This window comes from Stegodyphus dumicola, chromosome 3 (assembly GCF_044657685.1).
Source record: "Stegodyphus dumicola isolate Sdum_Otavi_A_Nest chromosome 3, ASM4465768v1".
In the NCBI taxonomy this organism is placed as follows: domain Eukaryota; kingdom Metazoa; phylum Arthropoda; class Arachnida; order Araneae; family Eresidae; genus Stegodyphus; species Stegodyphus dumicola.
Window position 1 is genome coordinate 184,304,126 of NC_140770.1, and position 21,544 is coordinate 184,325,669.

Sequence of the window (21,544 nt, forward strand, 5' to 3'; positions counted from 1 at the left end):
TTTTACTTAGTATAAATTTACTGAAACGATATATATATGTGTGTGTGAAACGAAACTAAAAATGCTTAAGAAAGCTAAAGAGAAGATTTAGTAACGCTTCTTTGTGAAATTGAAGGTATACTAACCGTTGGTTTAACAGTGGTTCAATTAAAAAGTAAAACTGAGGACAGTAAAATTTTTAAAGATAATCCAAAATTTGTAATTGGATTATTAAACTCAACAGTTGAGAAAAAAGAATCATAGAAGAAAACGAAATAAAAGCTAGGGATACACAGTTAGCCTTTAAAAGCTCAGAGTGCTGAACTAGATAAATGAAAATTAGCTCAGCTAGAGAAAAAATTAAGTAGGAACATGGTTAAAGATTGATCTTACGTGGATAAAGATATCAATACAGGTTGAGGAAATTATTTGGAAAATCTAATAAAAAGTGTTAAAACATTATCCATTCCTGTCCCGGGAAGATCATAAAACTTTAATTTTTTTTTCAAACATTGGAGCATTCGTTACTAAAACTCAGGAACTCAAATTCGAAATTTTGTTTAACATTTTAGGTATTAAGGCAACTAATATATTATTTTACATTAATGATGAAGAACTAAAATGTTTTGAAACCATTAGAAAAGTAGTATTACAAGAATATCAACCAACTACTTATGAATGTTTATAGAATTTTCAAGAGCATGATGCGATTCCAAAGAGTCACATTTTTAGTCCGCATCTGGACTATCTGCAAACTTACAGTACTACTGTCAATTAATCGAAGTTAAAGATTTTGATACATTGTGTCAACTAATGATTTCTGAAAAACTTTTTCAAACGTTAGAGAAACGACATCTTCCATTAATATTAAAACAGGGAAAAATTGGTTAAAACCTAAGGATTTAGCTAAATAAGTTGACCAATATTTTTTAAACAAATTCTGCAGCTTTTCACATTAACAAAAATTTACCATATTTAGATGATTTTAATTCAATCCCAACTAATGCTTTTAAATCTCTATTATCCTAATTTTTCAATTTTCGTTATTACTTTCAGCTGATCTTTGGAATATGGTAACTGGTAGTTTGGCAACATTTTGTAGGCGATAAAGGTTACTACCTAGACTTTGGTAATAATGTGAGAAGCACTCAGTTCCGATTACACATTATTTTGTGTGAGGGAAATGAGAGATCATGAGATATGTCATGCGACATTAATGGACGAATTACAGTTGTTTAATCGGAAAAGGGGGGAAATCTGGAAATTTCGTATTTAGCTATATTCTGTGTTGTGTGAAACGTGACATTAATGGACGAATTACAGTTCTTTAATCGGAAAAGGTGGTTAATTTGGAAAAGCTTCATTGTGTGTTGTGTGAAATAGTGTTGATTAATTTTTGGATTGCATGGCGCTATGTAAAGTGAATTCTAAATTTTTAATGCGTTTATCTGATAATAACAATAAGTTGAGATTGTGTGAAAGGAAGTATGGTGAAAATGGACATTTTGTGAAAAGGAGTTTAAGGAAGGGTACATGGTTTGCTGAAAGTAGTTTGGGTATAGGTGAAATTTTATTAATTTCTTATTACTTGGTGAATAGACTTCCAGTTGACTACTGGATTTAGGATTTAGAAATTAGCAGTAGTACTGCAGCGACGTAATGAAGATTCTGAAGAAGATTAGGTAAGTTAGTATTTTTAATCATTTGAGGATATTATTTTTATGCATTGTTCTAAATGTAAGGAGTAAATAAATTAAAATGGTATTATTTGAAAATTGTTATTAGCAATGATTTAGTTTAAAGTAATTAGGATTGTAATCTAATTTTTATTAATTTAATGTATGTGCTTATTTATATTTTAAGTAGTGTTTTTTAATTTAATTATATCTTAATCTAATGATCGTGATTTTGTGAGTTATATGTTTCTAGTGTTTTCGAATATGTTTCAGTAGTATACGTTGAGTATTTTCATGCATTTTCATGAAATTTTTCTAATTTATGAGAAAAAAGCAGTGTACATGGATATAGTGAAGAGTGTGCGCAATGCCATTTTTGTGCAATTCTGGTATGTTTTTTTAAGTAAAAATAAGTCGACGTGTACATGGTTTAGTGGTATTTTAATTAAATGATAGTTATTTTGTGAATTTTATGTTTGCAGGAATTTGGTATACGTTTCAGTTAAAGTAAACGTGTATGGAAATAATTTAAATATTTGTAACCATTTGTAATGTTTGCGGTATGAATTCGTTGGTGACGTTTATAATATAATAGATAATTTAGAGGTAAAAGTTTTTGGATATTTTATTTATTTTATACGTGGAAATGTTCAACCTTGGAAAGGGTATATACATTTTCGAGATCAGGTAATTTCATATATGTGCTTTTTACCGAGTATTAAAGATTCACAGAAATTTTTTGCATTTTCGTGCAAATTTTTGTAATTTATGAGAAAATAGCAGTGTAGATAGATAAAGTTAAGAGTGTATGCAATGCCATTTTTGTGCAATTCTGGGACGTTTTTTTAAGTAAAAATAAGTCGACGTGTAAATGGTTTATGTGTATGTGCTATTCTGAAAAACGCGCAAGGAGTTTGCGAATGTGCACTTTTCCCCAAGTTTGCAGTTAATATTTGTCATGATTAAGCAGTTTTGTTACATAGAATTTCTAGCATTAGTGTAATTTCGGCTAGTAGATTGTTGGAAAAAGTGTTCAGTAAACAAAAAGAAAAGAAACATGTCTTTACTTCGTGAAGACAAAATGGCGGCGAAAAAAAAATAGAGGGTTGCTGTAGCAGAGTTGGTCGCCAAATTTTCGCAAAAAATTTAGTGGTATTTAACCATGTTGCCAAATTTTCACCAAGTTACCATAATCCAAAGATCAACCTTATTTTCTTCTAACAAATGGCACTTTTAGAAGTCATCTCTCTCGACTTCCTTTGGCATAAATATGTTCTTAAGTTGTTTTCTCAGTTGCAGATTTAATTCCTCATGAAGAAGAGGGACTTTGTTCGCCTTCGAAATCGATAGTTTCTATGCTAAAAATCTATGGCCAATACAAGTTGTTGCTTCATTTTTACAATTTTTTTTGAAGCATGTTTCTTTTCTGCCTTTACCTTCACATGTTTAGGGTTTATGAAAATTTACTTCTATAATGCATTTTTTTAAAATTTTACATAATTTTAAATGTAGACTTTTAATAATCAAACTGATAACAAGTTGACTATTTTTATAACTTGAAACCAGAAATTTCAGATTAAAATTTGTTGTGAACTGAAAAATAAGTACTGTATTTTCTGGCATGATTTTAAGTTTCAGCCACTGCAGTTTATTCTCTTTAAGTAGATAAGCCTGATAAAAACAATGTTATTCGTAATAAAACATTTAAAAAAAAACCTCCAATGCAAATTTTCTTTTGAAAAAAACCAGACCTAAGACACAGAAACAGAAGAAAAAATAACAGTGCTGTGTTTACATCGATCAAATTATATATCTCAAACATATTCATTTTTAACCTTTAAAAAAGACATACATTGCGTCACTGTGACTGTATGATACTTAACATCAGTATTTAGTCGGCAACTACCCGCATATGGTTATGATAACGACGGATACATTTACACATCCCAAAATGGGAAATTAATTGGCATACGAATTGACATAACATTAGTAATAAGCGATAAAGTAGTTAAATACTGCACGTAAAGGTACAATATAAAAAATAGTAAAGATCTATTATAAAACAAATCACTCAGATATTATGCAGCAAAATGAGGATGGTCGGTCAAGTGCACACATTAAAAATTGCGTTACGTAAGAAAAGCTTACCCCTACTCCATCCATCGGAATTATGCGGATTTTTATATCCAGGCATATTATCCAATTTAACACACAAAAATCTGTGTACAACAATTTGATTAAGTAGTGATAAGACATCAGAAATTCTCACGGACAAGTCGATTTGCAGCCATCATGGCCGCCAAGGAAGCTGCACGCAACATACTACTCGCTCCGCGGAGTCGACTTTACAAATTTAGATACACCCGAACAGAGGATGGGCTCAATTTTTGGCACCAAAGCAGCCACGTGCCAATTGGAAGGTTTTCAAGCCAGTCTTATGCAGCAATCACTTTCATGGAGAAGGAACATACAGTACGCTTACGGCTAAAATCTAAGCCGTGTCGCGACTGCTGCCATGAGAAATATCTCACACGTGAGCGTTTTCGCGAACTTTTTTGACCAATCTCGGGACGTCCAAGTACCGCCAAGGCCGCCACGAAATCGCGCTGTCCAAAACGGCAAATCGTCGCCAGTTGGAAGCTAGAAAAAGATGAGTTGCTCTACATAATAACTACTTTCACCACATAAGAATCGTTAAAGCCTAACTATACGCTCTACCTTATTTTTAGATGTTTCCTGAAACGGCGACAGGATGCCCAGTACTTTCATGTTAAATTTACGGGAAAAACATAGCGGCTACCGGATATAAGCTTAAAGACGAGTAACGGGTTTGGGGTAAAAAAAAAAAAAAAAAAAAAAAAAAAAAAATCGGTCAGGAAAACCAGTTTGCAGCAAAAAACATTTACAGCAGCTTTCTGATTTGTCAAAATGGTCAGTGTTTAGCTTTTTAATCTTAAGTTCTTAAGTTCTCTCGTAAATGTATATTATAACATTTAATATCAATATGAGTAATAACATAATTTAGTGCTACAACTTTAAAGAAAAATGTTTCATAGTTAACTTTTTAAAATGAAAAATATTTCTTCATATTTTCATCTCTTAAGGATTTCATATTACAGACAAGAAAAGGTATGCGAAAATATCAAATACCATTTGAAGAAAATTTTAGAAACAGAAATTTCCATAAGCTTTTAATACCAATCAGATCGAAGTTGGCTGATCAGTTTCATATTCACAATGAATTAATAAAACATTTTATTAATCACTGACAATGAAAATTATTTTTTAAAAACTTTACACAAACATTTCAAATCCAGTCATTTAATTTTTTACGATTAAATATGAAAAGAAAAATTATCATTAAAATTCAATGTAAATAACTAATGCATCTGATGATTAACTCCTTAATTCTTGTTTTTTCTTAGAGGAAAAACAAGTAAACAGTATTTTCTTGATTATAATTTTGAAACGAACTTCCCTCTTTGTACTTTGACACCCTTATGTATACTACCTTAATTGTATGCACACAGTCTGCGTTTAATGGTATCATAAATATTTCTGAATGTATTTGGCTTGCCCATTTGAAGGTTAATTAAAAATAATTACTATTCGAATATTTCTAATTAGAAAACAGGTGTCTAGACTTGATTTCTTTGGACAAAAAAACTAAAAGCCTTCTTTTCTTATTCTGCCACATAAGCTACATGGCACAGTAAGCAAAATTCCAAATTTTGTGTGTGTGTAATTATGGCAAAGCCTCGAGGGCTATCTGCCTAAGGGTAGGGATGCCTTTGTGGAGGACTTTCTAAGGGAAACTGGCTCGCATACACGTTACACATGGAGAAAACAACAAAAACTCTCATGCAGCCGTTCGCAGGATTCGAACCTCAGACCGAACTACCAGTGTTCAGTGACTTTACCGCTCGGCCACTGGTGGGCCTGGTAAAATTGGATTATTATTTACAGAAGTCAGAAATCAGCTATCATATGACACAAACATTACAGCAACTATGATACTATATATCAGATATGCTGACTGTTCTAATATTTCTAAACATAGTAAGTCTTGACAAGTTTATGCATAAGTTAACAGGTGTCCAAACATTATCTTTTATTAGATTTCATTGCAGCTTAGGAAAATTATTTAAATGACATCTTAAAATACGATATCAAAGAAAAGAATCCCAGAAAATATTAATATATTATATACCCCAATGACCTAAAATTAACAAATGCAACTAAAATTGCACAAGAAAACAGAATAATTCATTATGTTTGTGACAGACACAAAAGCAAACCTATTTAGGGTTAGAAGACATTGATATTAGTCTACACAGTCTGAGTTTTATAAGCATGTCCAGTATTTTTAAATGAAACTAATTATTCATATAGTGTACTTCTGCTGCCAATGCATCAGCTTCAGTGTAAAGGATTTTCGGTACTTTCTAATTATCCATATTGGCACTGAAAAGTCATGAAAAGATACTGATGAGGCAACACAACATACCCCAAAACGTACTTATATGACAACCCAGATATGGAAGTAACACGTGCTTGAGAATTTGCACCTTTGGAATTCAACGATAATTTTCCTGGCTAATATTTCTTTTAGCACTGCATACATTATTTTGTCGTAACAAATTATAATGGGCATCTGAAGCCTGCCAATTGCTATTACACTTGAAAGTCACCAATGAGTGTATGACTCCTCTTCAAAGTCGAAAATATGAGTAACTTTTTGGTGGGGGTAGGGGGATGTGAACAACCAAGATGTATTGGACTTTTTCAAATTAAAAAAAAATTTGCTCTTTGCAAAGAAGTCAATTACAAGCTTTGACACTAAAAAATATTTGGTAAAAATATATTTACGGGTGCCCCTTGGTGAAAACTAGCGATTTTTGGCGGTACATAGACACTGAGTTAGTGTAATTCTTTGACTTGATATTTTGGCTTTGTGTGTGTGCCAAAATAACAAGTGAATGAATTGCACAAACTCGGTATCTATGTACACATCGACCTATTTTCACTTTAAAAAAAAATCAGAGAATTGCACAAACTTGCCATTCCGCACTCGCTTGACCAGAGTCGTAGCTAGGGTTTTCAGCGCCCAGGGACAACTGAAGATTTCGTGCCCCCTACTGCTTGCCAAGGATAGAAAACATTTAATTCTAAAATGCTGTAACATCAGTTTGGCGCCCCTTGGATTTTGCGCCCGGGGACAGATGTCCCCCTCTAGCTACGCCCCTGCGCTTGACTTTGTCCACGTACACACCGATCTATTTTCACTTAAAACATCAAAGGAGCAGCCGACGAAAAATATACACTATAAATAATCTACATTTAAAACAAACAATGAAGTAAGATAAAAAAGGAAATTCATCTTGGTAATACACAAAGGAAATATCCACTTACATTATTTAGAAATTTCAGTGTCTTCAGTCAAACAAAATTCCTTAACAGCATCCAAAAACTTTCTAAAATTATCTGAAGTAGAATCTGTATATTGGCGTCACCACATAAATTCACAAAAATAAAGATAAAAAATATCCTCCGACGCTCGACCATATGCATTTCCTTCGTACAAACAGGACACTTATAATGGCTACTAAGAAAACCTGCATTTATTTACACAACACTCAATTGAAGCTTTTTTCCCTTTTGTTCCAAATCATACAGAAACTTCACATTAATTTTACATTCAGCCATTTTACCACGTAAACCACAAAATAACAATGTACTTCCTAACCAATATGCAAGCCTTTACCCATCATTCAAATTCACCACAATCACACAACCAATTGCATCATAATAGGGTTTGTATAACATTCAACTACTCAGGTAACCATAAATGAAACAATGATGACCCAAGGGGCACTCATGAATATACTCTCTAACCGAATATTTTGCCTTGAAAAGGAATTCTGGTAAAAATTTATTCTACGGTATCCCTTGGCGAAGGTTTTTTTTTTTTTGGATGCCAAGATCGGCGCCAGGAAGGAACGGCACCAATTTCAAGATGGCTGCCACACAAAATCAAAAATTTACACAAACTTGGTGTCCATGCAGACATTTAAATTTTAAAAAATGTGTTTAGATTTGTATTTTAACTTAAGAAAACATCAAAGAATTGCACAAACTAGGCATTGTGCACTGCCTTAACTTCGCCCATGTACACATTGATCTATTTTCACTTAACAAAATCAGAAAGCTAAAACAAAGTTAACTATTGCGGTTTTGCAGCTGAAGATGGTGGTTCGGTAAAACCATCGAAACTAGTCCTGTGAAAATTTTGTACATATAACGCTGATTTTTGTTGTTTGACTTCTGAATTAAAGTTAACTATCTTGGTAACCAGAAAAAATTCACAGTTGTCTTAACACACAGAGACAAATAAATAAATGAAATGTCAATTTTTTAACATTCCTTTTTTTTTTTTTTTTTTTTATGTGCATACGTTTAAAGCTTCCCACTACCATCTCCTCCATGTAAGCAATTCAATTAAATTTTTCATCGCTTCGGCTCATTCATATCTATCTTCAATTAAACCAGCTTTCATCCAAAAATCACACACCTTTCGTCCATACAAAAACCTCAAATTCACAATTTCATCATGATCCAACTCATCAACATTCATCCTCTTACTCACCTCAGACATACTCAAATGATGGTACACAGAGCAAAATAATAGCAAGACAATACCACATACGTGCAACCAAACACAGTAATTGAAAATAATGGTGAGAACCAAAAACTCGGGTCCATATAAAAGGGTTATTATTACGGAAAAAAAAAAAAAAAAAAAAAAAAAAAGGCAAAAAATCTAAAATTATCACAATATGTTTCGCAGAAATAACCCCTTTTAAATGACAAAGTGGTGCAAATCCATCAGAGCAAAAGGTGAAGTGTGATTCATCCGACCAAATTACCAGTTTCCAATCCTCAGATGTTGAATGTCTTCTTTCCCGATACCACTGCAAACGAATTCTTGCATGTCGGGCAGAGATGAGTGGTTTTCTCACAGGCACTTGACAATTCATTTTTATACTCTTAATAGCATGCCATCTCATCGGCTCAGCAAAATATCTCATATTAGCTGACCCAATCGACATTATTGCTTTTCCATCACCTTGGACATTGTACATCTAAGCGACAGTACTGTCTTTCTGTTCTGTATATGTGAGAGGCTCAACACTCAGTCTCACAAGAATTTTTCTCTCATCTGATTATTGCCATGTTATGTTAGGAACGTTATGTTATTTTCCGCAGGATAAGTTACACACAGGATACGGCTACTAGCCTCAAAGTGTGCAAACACCTAAGCCTTTTATCCTCTGTGCATGGTTCGAGCTGAATCTGTTGGAAAGAGACTTGGATGACGAGCTATGTCAGTTAAAGCACAGTAGAGTCCCTGTTCTGTCGTACAATTCGTCAGAGATGCCGCCGATCATTCTCTTGGAAAACCGTGTTCAAACCACAGTTATGTCTTCCAGAGAAGGACTGTGGGTTCTAATTACAACTTCTGCAAACCTTTGATATGGCTGCTTTTGAGAACACTGCGAGATTTGTTGTCGTTGCCCCTACTAAACGGGCACCAACAATAAGCTTTTTTTCAAATCGTGAAAGATCTGTCATTTTTCCCATTTTATTTAATTCATAGCGAAAAGAACTCTTACACCTTACTTACACTAGCATTTTAATCATGTGTAACCCATATCATAAAAAAAATTTGCATACTTCATCCCTAGCACGCATTCAAATGAAAATCTAAAAGATTTCTAATTCATTGGCCAGTGTGTATATAATATGTATATCTTGTACTCTAAACCTTTTCGCTGCGGATTTTTACCAAAGTAGGATAAAAAACACTATATTTTTATTACATATTTCAAATCTACATATATTTTAGAGTTAAAATATACAAAAGTTGTTTGTAAAAGTTTTTCTTTTTTTTCCAATTTAAAATTAAATCAAAAAGAGGTTGTTGGAAAATTGAAATTGAAAAATAATCATATAAAAGCAAAATTTCGAATATGATTTATTTTATGAAATACAAAGGTAAAACATATATTAAAAAATATGCAAAATACTTACAAAACATTTATTAGAATGAAGTTCAGTCTGATAAACTTCGAAACAAGGCTCGAGCCCAACCCCTACTTCCCAATATTTTCACCAAATTCGCATTTCTTTGCGAATTTGTTTTGCCGGTTTCAATTTTTTTAGCAACAAACAGCAGACTGTTAAAAGATTCTTTCTTGATGGAATTAGGGGTATATGGCTCACAAAATGTCAAGCAGTTAGTCTCAGGTGAATGACACATAGACATCTCTGAGATTTGCAAAGTAGTGCAAACATGTTTGTATATTTTGAAGAAACATGGACAACTAATACCATCTGTTAACCTATATCTGAATAAACAGTTAAATATCACAGAAAAGCCGAAATGAAACCATGAACGGGAAAAAGAGCGGGTTGCACAGTTAAATAGATAGGAAAAATGGATCTTCGTGAAAATCATGGGTTACGCAAATTTTGCTACTTCTACATTGCCTGTGGAAATGGTAGGCTACACAGAAAGAAGGTTAATAGTATGGTTGGGATTTAATGTCATCCCAAGCATATGTATGTTTCTTTTATTAAAAAAGTTTAACACTTCTAACTGCTAATTCCATTAGTAACCTCAGAGGTTAGATTATCTAGATATGGATTTCAGGATTATCTGCCTCTGGGGAGGTAAATCTTCATAGAGAACATTGTAAGGGAGACTGGCTTGTTACTCATATTATGCACATGGAAACCCATACAGAACATCCATACAACCAGCCTGTTCTCCTGATTCCAAATCCCAATAGAAAATTACCAGCATTTAGTGGTCTTAAGCATTTGGCCACTGGTGGTAAATCTAAAAAAGAATATTTTTCCTATTTTAATCTTACTGCTTAATAAGAAGGATTTTCCTTCTATGTTGGAAAATACGGAAAGTACTCTTTTATAATTAAGTATATGTAAACAGAAAAAATACAAACTTCCAGCAACATGCATTCAGCTACCTCAATAAAAGGGCATTTCTGTATTAAAGTATTAAGGGGTACTGAAGTTTCTTTATGAATTTCTACATGTATCTTTCATCCCCCCAAATTAATCAGTAATACTGAACGAGTAAATATAACTTTCAAATAAAAACCTTTCTGTAATCAGACATGTTTTTATTGTTTGAAATTTTGCAGTTTTAATACTAACATATATGTTATGACAAAATTATTAAAATCACATTTTATTGAAACAAAAGTATTATATTATCAGTAATCCAATCCTAACTGAACAACAGTTTGGTTCAAGTCCCAGCTTTAAAAAAATATATATAAATATAAATTTTTATATTAATCCTCTTAGAAAGAATGTTTTAAGAAGCTAATTTTTCTCTCGCGTTATAGATTGTATAAAAAAAACATGATCTTTAATATGATTTAGATTGTTTTAGGCAATATAAGAATCGGGTAACTCGGTAGTACAGAATAAACACTGCTGTGCTGTTTTATTTCTTTGTCATTTAGCAAAAAATCTTTTAATTAAAATATTTATCCTTTGGACTTCGCTTTAAACTTTATTTATATTTAAAATTACTAGAAAATGAAAAGCTGTCTTCAGCTGAAACATAATTCATGTAGTTGATATTTTAAAAAAATTGACAAGAATGCAAAATTTACGGAAGTATATAGCAATCAAAAAATCTTCATTTTCTTGTGTGAGCACTGAAAATAACTGTAGAAGGAAAGAAGAAAATTAGGGCGAAAAGTAAGCAAAAATTTACAGGGAAATTTGGCTGTCAGGCATACCAAGATCTTTCAAAAAGTTGGACGCTTTTGAGTATACTTTCAGGATACTTCAAAATTTAGGTGTTCAAAGAGACAACACTTGGAAGTGTACACCAGCAAATGCCATCAACTGAGCTTGTGTTAACAGAAAAGACAAAAATGATATCATTGCAGATTAAAGTGAAAAGCGACTGGTTTTAGACTATAAATGGTTGTATAAATTTAAATTACATTATAGAACATCATATCATATCATAAATGGAGAATCCCATGATTTCTCAGTCAAATTATTTGAAGATTCCGGAGTTTATCCAGTAATGTATGTGGATGTCACCTAAAGACATTTTTTTTCCCTCCTGATGAAACAGCGGCCGAGGAAGGGTGGCCGCTGATCACTGGTAGTTCGGTCCGAGGTTCGAATCCCGCGAACGGGCTGGCTGCATGGGCGTTTTCGCGGTTTTCCCCATGTGTAACATGTATACGAGCCAGTTTCCCTTAGAAAGTCCTCCACAAAGGCATCCCTCTCCTTAGGCAGATAGCCTTAGTGTGCTTTGTCATAATTAAATAAACCAAAACCTCTTGATGAAACCAGCCTCTCCTTTCATCTCATACCTTCAAAATACTAACCTCTAAAGATTGATATGACCATATACTGATAAAATGGATTGAATTGGATTATTAAGTTACGGCAAAGCAGGGCTATCAGCCTAAAAGGAAGGATGCCTTCGTGAAGAACTTTCTAAGGGAAACAAACCAGCTGGCATACACGTTACACATGAAAAAATCCACGAAAACGACCATGCAACCAGCCCGTTTACCGGGATTCGAACCCTGGAGTGAACTACCAGAGTTCAGCCAGTAGGCTGTTTGTCGGTCTTTATGAAATGGAAGGTGATAACTTTATTTAAAATGATTGTCAGAAATACCAAGATGTTTCGAAAAGTTCGATGCTGTTTAATATACTTGCAGAATGCCTAAAGAAAAAGAGCAAGAATAAAACAGAATTGAAACAAAAAAAAATTTTTTTGCGTAAAGTTTAGTATTTGTATTTTTTTTTAAATTTAAAACTTTTTAATCTTATATTTGATTAGTGCGATTTCAGAAATAAAATATTTGACTTAAATATGAATAACATTTTAAGAAACCAAATGTAGGATAAAATTGTGTAAAGCAATGGGCAAAATGATAAAACTGTTTAAAGCAGTGTATGCAAGTCATCCTAAGTTAAAATGTCGGTTATACATTCTCATTTATATATCTTTTCTGAACAGAACATTGAAAGGCATGTGAACTGTGCTTTACTGTATTTTCTCTTTTAATATATTCAGTTTTCAGATGCACCGTAGTCTGCGACACAAAGTATTCTTCTGAAAGAACCGCAATTCAAATAAATAAAATAAAATTCTGGGAAATTTATATTAATAAATATATTTAAAATGCTCAGTTCGAGTGAATAAATAGAAAATTTTAAAATAATTATCTGAAGAGACAATGCAACACTAACAATTAAAATAAAAGTCTAAAAATTTAAAAATTACCTAAAATAGTGACTATGACTAAAAATGTAGTATAAAGAAAACTATTTGAAAAAAAATAATAAAATAAATGATGCACCTTTTATTTAAACTATGCAGCTTGAATGGGTAAAAAGAAATTTTTAAAATAGTTATTCTAAAGAAACCGTGCAACTTAAACAATTAAAATGTTCAAAAAAGAAAAAAAATTACTTAAAATAATAGCAATTATAATTAAAAATAAAATATGAAGAAGAGTATTTGAAAAAAGGAACGATTGTGACTTTTTTCCCGCTTACGGGAAAGGAAAATAGGTTGCCATATATTAAGAGGTTCGTCAGATGAACTATTCTTGGCGCAACTGGAAAAAAAAAAAAAAAAAAAAAAAGCGCCAGCAACTGTTGAATTTCTCCGTAAATTTCGCACCAAATTTTACAAAATTTAGTATCTAGGCATAATTTGAGTCGTAGAATCGAAATATGTAAAAAAAATGGTATGTTATTTCAGAAAAAGTCCAACTTTGTGTCAAAATACCTATGTTAGAATAGTGATATATATAAATCTAATATATATCCTAAGTTGCACTTTCGAGACATAGAGAACGCAAATTTGAATTTTGTGAATCGGCCCAGTAGAATGAGAGATATAGAAATGTTCTTTGAGTTTTTGAATATTCTTTGAGCAGTGTACATACATTTGTACATTGTACACATTGTTATACAATACACGTCATACAATACACATTGTATATATATATATACACAATGTACATAAATTCGTACATTTTTTAATCTCGTTCCGTAACAGAACAGTACTCTCTTTTTTGGGGGGGTTGGGGGAGGATGAGCAGGAAGAGAAATTCATATAGGGTAAATTTTTAAACTAGAGATGCTTACTGAAAATTCTACAGGGATTTCTCCCACTAAGAAACAAATTCAAGACTGGAATTCTGGAATGGAAAAGATAAATGCCTTGAATCAGCAGAGATAGCAAAATCCAAAAAGATACCATACTGTTGTTTTCTCTATTATATATGGATCCACTTACCTTGCTTAAAAAAAAAAAAAAAAAAAAAACTTGGGTACAAATTTTGCCAACACCAGAATTTTCATTTTGATTATGATGCAACAAATCGATAACATAAAAAATTTTAAAAATAGAAACTAATTTTTATATGAATAATTTATTCCATTTGAAATTAATTTTTCATAAACTTAAGAAATAAAAAGACGCTATATTTGGTGATCAATCGCTTACTAATGAAAAAGCACCTATGTTTTTTGCGAGATAAACGGATTCACGTATAAGCCCAATTAAGCTTTAGAAAAAGCACAGAAAATTCTCAGCTTATATACAGAAATACACCCTGCAGTACATCTAAAACTTGAAAATGAACATCATTATGCAAATGCATACTTGCCAACACACGACACTCAAAAATCGGGACAATTTTTTTTAGAAATCAGGAGATTTACTTCAATGACAAAAAAATTTTTAAATGATAAAAATATATTTCTAATAATGAATTACCTTCAAATCGTTACTAATTAGTATCTGAACGTTCAGTTACTAATTCTTAAATGCAAACAGAACATTCTGCATTAATAGCATTTTGGTCCTTTGTTTCCACAGAAAAAAATTAACTTTTCCCTTTTTTTAATAGAACTCATATTGTTCCTGTGTTTTTATGTACGAACATGTTTGAGAACATCGGCCCTTCCACCGTGCGAAATCAAAAAATTCACAGTGACAAATAGTTACACATCGCAAATGCATTATATTTCCTTGAGGAAATATTAGAAGGAAAGTCATCTGTATACGATTTTTGAAAAGTACATGAGTATTTTACCTAATTTATTTTTCTTAAAATTGCCTTTTTCTCTTCAGTTACTAAACATCTTAAAAGAATATGTGTTTGTTTTGCCTTCTTGTGTAATTTTTATGCTACTGTTTGCAGCCGAAAGATTTTACATTCGCATATGCAGACATAACCAACCAAAATTTTCATACAGTGCGTCAGAACAGTTTAAAAAAAAAATTTTTTTTAAATAATGTGCGCAAGATGTTAAAAGAACCAATGTTTATTTAATAAGTAAATATTAAAATTGCAAGTATTTTTTAATTTGTGCCTCTATATTGCGCTTCTGTGTGAACTAATACGCACTGAGCGGTGATAATGTAAACGAGGGTAATTTATATTATATATGTGGATGGGAGAAAGTGAGTTTGCAAATTTTAGGTAGCCATGTTAGACAGCCTTTAAATTTGACATTTTTATTACTTATGTCATTTTCTTCCACTTAGAAATTAACTTGGCTGTTTGAAATGAAATTTACACTTAAAATTACTCACGAGAAAAAGTGCGACATTTGAAAAATCCATGTAATGTCCGCATCTGCATTTTAAGTTAAAAAAAGTGCAGATATTATGTGAGCATATATGGTATGACGTGTTTGGACACATAATCTCACACACAAAGCAGAAGCGCGCCATAATTTCTCACTGATGAAATTACTTTGGTTTTCTTCACAGTCTAGAGAAAAACCAGGTGTTTTCAGACACCCCAAATCACTTTTTTGGCGATGCAAATAAAGAAATATTAAGCCAAGTTACATAAGAATGGTGAGAAAATTTAAGAATAAGAGAAAGTCTGGAGAAATATGTTGTAAATTGGGTTGGCGGGAGAACAGTCGAAAATCGGGAGTCTCCCGCCTAAATTGGGGTAGTCGGTAACTCTGCAAATGTATCACCATGAATACAAAAATCAAGTTATTGAAATTAGCATTCTTAAAAATGGCCCAACAGAAAAAAAAAAAAAAAAAAAAAAAATTATAACTCTTAGGATTGAGGAGTCAAAAGTAAGGGAAAAAATTATTACAATTAATGAAAAATTGCATTTGTAAGAGATGTTAAATACAAAAGAATAAATCTACAAATATAAAATCAATCATGTTTCAAATATCTTGATTTTAAATATGAAATAGGAAGTTGCAGAATGTTAGAAGCTCTCATAATCCCAAAAGTTACAACAAATTTCTGAATTATATAAAATATTATCTCCAGGCTTTAAACAGCATTTTAAATAAATAAGATATGTGCTACAGACATATGCAAAAGGTTACTTTTCTGCATGATTCACAAGATATCTTGATTTTAAATATGAAATAGGAAGTTGTAGAATGTTAGAAGCTTTCAGAATCCCAAAAGTTACTACAAAATTCTGAATTATATAAAATATTCCCACAATCTCAAAAGTTACAACAAATTTCTGAATTATATAAAATATTATCTCCAGGCTTTCAACAGCATTTTAAATAAGTAAGATATGTGTTACAGACATATGCAAAAGGTTACTTTTTTGTAAGATTCACAAGATCAAAATTTAGAGGCTAAAGAGAACAGCTAAAGCTAAACAGACTTGATGCTACATGAGTAGCTAACTTACAAAATATACTGTATTGTAAAACCGAAACGAAGATATTTTACCACCATACTGTTGCTCAAAATTTGAATCATGCAAGGCTAGATATGTTCAAAGATCAGTTTTTGCATCATGCTTACTATAGAGACCACAAAAGGTTTTAACTATAGTGTCAAATCCACAGACACCACTCCTAATAACTTCCGTGGTTCCATTCTAGGTGATTCAACAATGAGGCAATGTTTTAAAATTAAAAGTAAAATTTCTCATGGAAGTATAAATAGGAGAAAAAAAATGTGAGTTGCTAGCACATGATGTCACAGTACTGCTTTGGGTACTGGACAAAGACACCATGATGCGCAATTACTATTGTCAAAAGGTTGTTGACCACCACTTTGATTGTTTCATGTTACTACTGGCTTAGCATTTATTTTAAAGATAATATTGGCACACCTCACTGAAAAAGAATAACATACCACCTACAGAGAGAGGATATTTGATGAATTAGCTGTTGTGCATATTCTTAAAACCTCAAGCTGATTGAGAATATATGGAACATTATAGGGAGACACACTGCAGCTTGCAATCCAATGTTGAAAAACAATTTCATACACGTTAAACATTATACACAACAGCTGTTCGAGAAGCAATACAAATAGGCTACCGCATTTGGCAATTAGCACTGTTAACTAAAAAGAATCTCTACTCTTTTTCATACTAGCATGTTGTCTATTACCAAGAACTTTTACTTCATTCAAAGGAAACATCTTAGTGGTAATCTGTGTAATACAGATTTTGGTGACAGATAATGGATTTATTTTTATTTCAGTAATGCTCTGTTCGGAAAAGCTGTTCAAACTCATTTTTTTTTTTTAAATCAAAATACAGCTGATGGCAAATCCTAGTACCAACAAATGTAATCCAAATTCTTTCATGCCAGTTTTGTATTCCCATTCTTACTGTCAATCCAAAACATGCTTCCTTCAGTGACGCATGATTTCACTGCATGATAATAAAAATGTTAACTGATTTTTTGCAATACTTTGATTTAAAAAAAAAAAAAAAAAACTTCTGTTTTATTTTCTCATAATTCTCACGTATCCATGAAGAAAGCAATCAATAGGAAACGTGTCGAAGGACTAAGCCTGTGGAAATAAAAATAAAAAAAAATAAAAAAAATAAAATAAAAAAAAAAACTGAAGGTTTGGTTACACTGGGGAGGCAAACATTTATTACCATACTTTGATGACAACCAAAGTCTACGATAGCAGATAACATGCAAGTACCATGTTTAAAAAAAATTGATTAAAAATGTTTAAAATGCTATGTAATGCTTTGATTATTTGCTCCCCCACCAAAAAGTTGTGAAAAACTACTCTAAAGCAATATGCAACCAAAATAGTAATGTAACAGCACATGATACTGCCAATAAGCATTATATTCATGTCACAATCCAATGTGTGTAGTGGATGTCTGTTTTGGTTAATACGCAATGCCAAAGTTGACCATATCCCAAGTTTGTGGAATTATCTTATTCTTTTTTAAATGAAAACAGATTGCTGTGTACATGGGAAGAATAACAGCATAAAAAAGGATTTCCTGTGAAAGGTAAGAATTTTATTACCAATGTTTAATGAAAAATCAGTCGTCAATGAATGCTGTTCAGTACTGCCAATGAGTTCTTTTCCAGTGAGATGTAGATAAGAAAGTTCAGACATTTTTCTCAAACAACCAACCATGTATATTTGTGACTAATTAAAAGAGACAATATATTGAGGATATAAGGAAGTCTCATACCTTAATACTACAATGTGAAGGTAACCTTGTAAGGATCCTAAGTTTTACTAACGTTTATTTTAAAACTGTACTATCACTTCTTATTTTCTACTTCTGGCCAGAATTAAATGCTTTAACTTGTTTATGCAAATTGTCTTGCTAATGCCCAAGTATTTAAGTTGTGGCTTTTTGCCAAGAGTTAGGGAGAGAGAAGAAGTTTTAAGAAGCAGGCTGCTTGTCACTGCAGTTTTACGAGTTTTCACTCGGTTGCTAGTTGCCTTTAAGGCCAGAGGTTTAGCCCTCTTGATATTTGCAAACATATTGTAGTTTCAGCAGCTCGGCGTACTACAAAGGTACCTTTTTTAAATAAAGGCCAGTCTTAGTGCTAGACATTTGTATACTAATTCAAAGTTAGCTTTTAGTTAAGAGTTTTAGTTAGTAGTTTTATATTCTTACGTTCAGACCACAAGTGGTTGGTCTCTGTATTCTGAAGTTCGGAAGTGCCTGTAAAGTGTTGAAAATAAAGGGTTTCGTATACCCTTCCTGCTTGTGTCGTCTGTTATACACAAATCTTGAACGTAGCTTGAGTAAGCTCCCTGTTCTTAATCAGGGCATTCTATGTTTCCAAAACAAATCAAGAGAAACACAAGTCCTGACAACTTTGCAAGTTCTTCTTTGACATGCAGTCGCTTTTTTAATGCAGTTCTTTTAATGTCAGTGTGTTGCCTATATTTACTTGCTAAATAATTAATAATAATTTTTATAAATAATTAATAATAATTCCTATTTTTTTAGAAGAAATACCATTAGAATTGAAAAATATGAAAAGCACCTTAAAAAGTGATAAAAAATAATTTTTTACTCACAAAGCTTAAAGTACCTTTTAAATTAGAATAAACTGAACATTATAGTGAAAAGGACTAAAAACACTAAGTTGACTTATTTATCATAAGATAGTATGTTTTCTCCAGAAAATCAAACAGAACTCTCAGTTTGTAAATGTGTTCAATATTAGATGAAAATTTTAGAACAGTAATATGATAAGAGCATATATTTTTTAAGTTTACAAATTTTACAGATAATCCATTTCAACTACACATTCCCAAATAAATTTTAGATAATAGAAATGACCGGTTAATTTGTAATAAATATTCTAAGTAGATTGACATGATATTGAAAATTATACACAAATACAAAATCTTTTAATACATTAAAAGTAACACTAAAACTTTTGATAAAATTCTCAATGAAATGCCAGTGTTCTCTTAAAAATCTAAAAGCTCGATAAATAATTGCAATCAAATAAAAATGGCTAATATTTTAACTTGTGTATCTACAAAGCTGTAAATAATTTAATATAGCTAATTACATACAATAAAATAGATTTCCTGCTCCCTAAAAAGAACAATATTTAATGTCTGAAATCCTTTTCGGGGTATACTGCTTATAACATCATTGATGGTTTCAATCTAAACGAAGAAAATTATTGAAACTTCAGTAAAACTTCTCACAGAAAGATTTGGAAATAAAGATGGAATGATAAATGCTCATATAGATAAGTTACTGAAAATAAGACCTTTAAATGATTTTAATGACATTCAAAATTTCCGCAAGTTACTCAATTATTCACAGAAACATATTCAATGTCTTGAATCATTAAATATGATCTCAGAAACATAGGGAGCCTTATTAACACCAATATTACTTAAAACATGCCCACAGATTGTTTTGAAATATAATAAAACAGTCTGAAAATCAAATTATTAGTTGAATCATCTAGTGGAATTTCTTTCTCAACAACTAATCCTCGATGGTACAACCAAAGATCACCACAAAAGCTTAACAAACCGAATGAAACCAGACATATTGCCAAACACACAGCTGTGAAATTAATGAATACAAGTTTGCAGGGGGGCAGAACTATGCATTTTTTGCAATGCTTCTGATCACGAGTTTACACCATGTAAACAAGCATCTTTGTGAACCACTGAGAAAAACAAAAAAGAGAAGTTCAAAATAAAAAGAATATGTTATCGCTGTTCACATCTATGACACCTTAGCATTAATTGTACTTATAGAATAAGATGTGAATTATGTAAACAACGACATTCCATTATAATGTGTTTTTTTATAAAAAGGGGAAATTAAGGAAGAACAAATTGAAAATAAGGCTTTAAAGAATAATTTGCCTTATCAAAGTGTAATCTTGCAAACTTTTAAAGGCATTTTGACTTGTAACAAGTTCTTTTGAACTACATACCGGACATGATGATAATTTTCTTCTTGAGGAAATTTAGAGTTTTTTTTAATAGCGTATTCTCTTGACTTTTAAAATATGCAGAAAATGTTCATCAGTTCAGAACTTTACAACATAAAAATTCAAAGAAAAACTTAATAATTCTTTCAAAACTGCACATCTTCTTGCAAAAAAGAGACAGTTTAATGCCTTCAAAATTCTTGAATCAATTCTATAGCCTGCACTCACATGATCATATACCTTATTATTAGGTATTTTCAATTCAAAATAATTACCTGCGTTATTCATTTCATATTAATTTTTACATCTGTTTATCTAAATTTTCAGATTTTCTTAGTGTGCATATAACAAGTAGAGATTTTGTAAGTTAGTGATAATTTTTTAAACATCACCACAATTCTTCCTTATTTACATTTTTTGAGTGCAGTACATTAGCCTATGCCCCAGGTATAACTGGAACATTACACAAAGTTAAATGTTAAATAATTTGAATTATACAAGAATGGCTATATAATTTTAATAAAAAGTAAAAATTGTAGAAAGCTCGCCTAAAAGTTACCAGGAGCATTCAAGAAAGCGACTGTATGATAAACTTGATATTGAAAAATATAAAAAAAGTTAATTAAACTACTTTATAAAATAACTGAAATAGTATGTTGTCACAAATTTGCCTGAATATAACATATAAATTTAATCACTGTGTTATTGTAACTATTCAAAAAATCAACTACATTTAAAAATTACCTACTTCATGAAAAACAATTCTTAGTAATATTTACCTATATTATTAAAGAAGATTTTATACTTTGGATATTAAGATATCAGTTTTTACCACTTCAGTAACTTTTGTACAATTCATTATATATATATATATTTTACAATGTGCATCTATCTAGAAAATTAACAAAGAAGTTACTATAACAAATTAAATCAAGCATACGGAAAATCTAAATGCTGATATTAAATATTACATTAGAATAATAAAAATATCGTCTAAGAAATTTGCTATTTCAGTGGAAATAAAAATGCTAAAATGTTAAAAAATTTATAAATTTTATATATTATATCATAATATTAAAGTGGAGATCTCTTGCTTAAATAATTAT

General features: G+C 31.3%; 1 protein-coding gene across 2 annotated transcripts in view; it reads right to left on the bottom strand.

Annotated features, from left to right (window-relative positions):
* eIF4G1 (eukaryotic translation initiation factor 4G1) overlaps nt 1-21,544 on the bottom strand; it is a 163,443-nt gene that overhangs the window by 61,890 nt on the left and 80,009 nt on the right. The gene's annotated exons all lie outside the window — the stretch shown is intronic.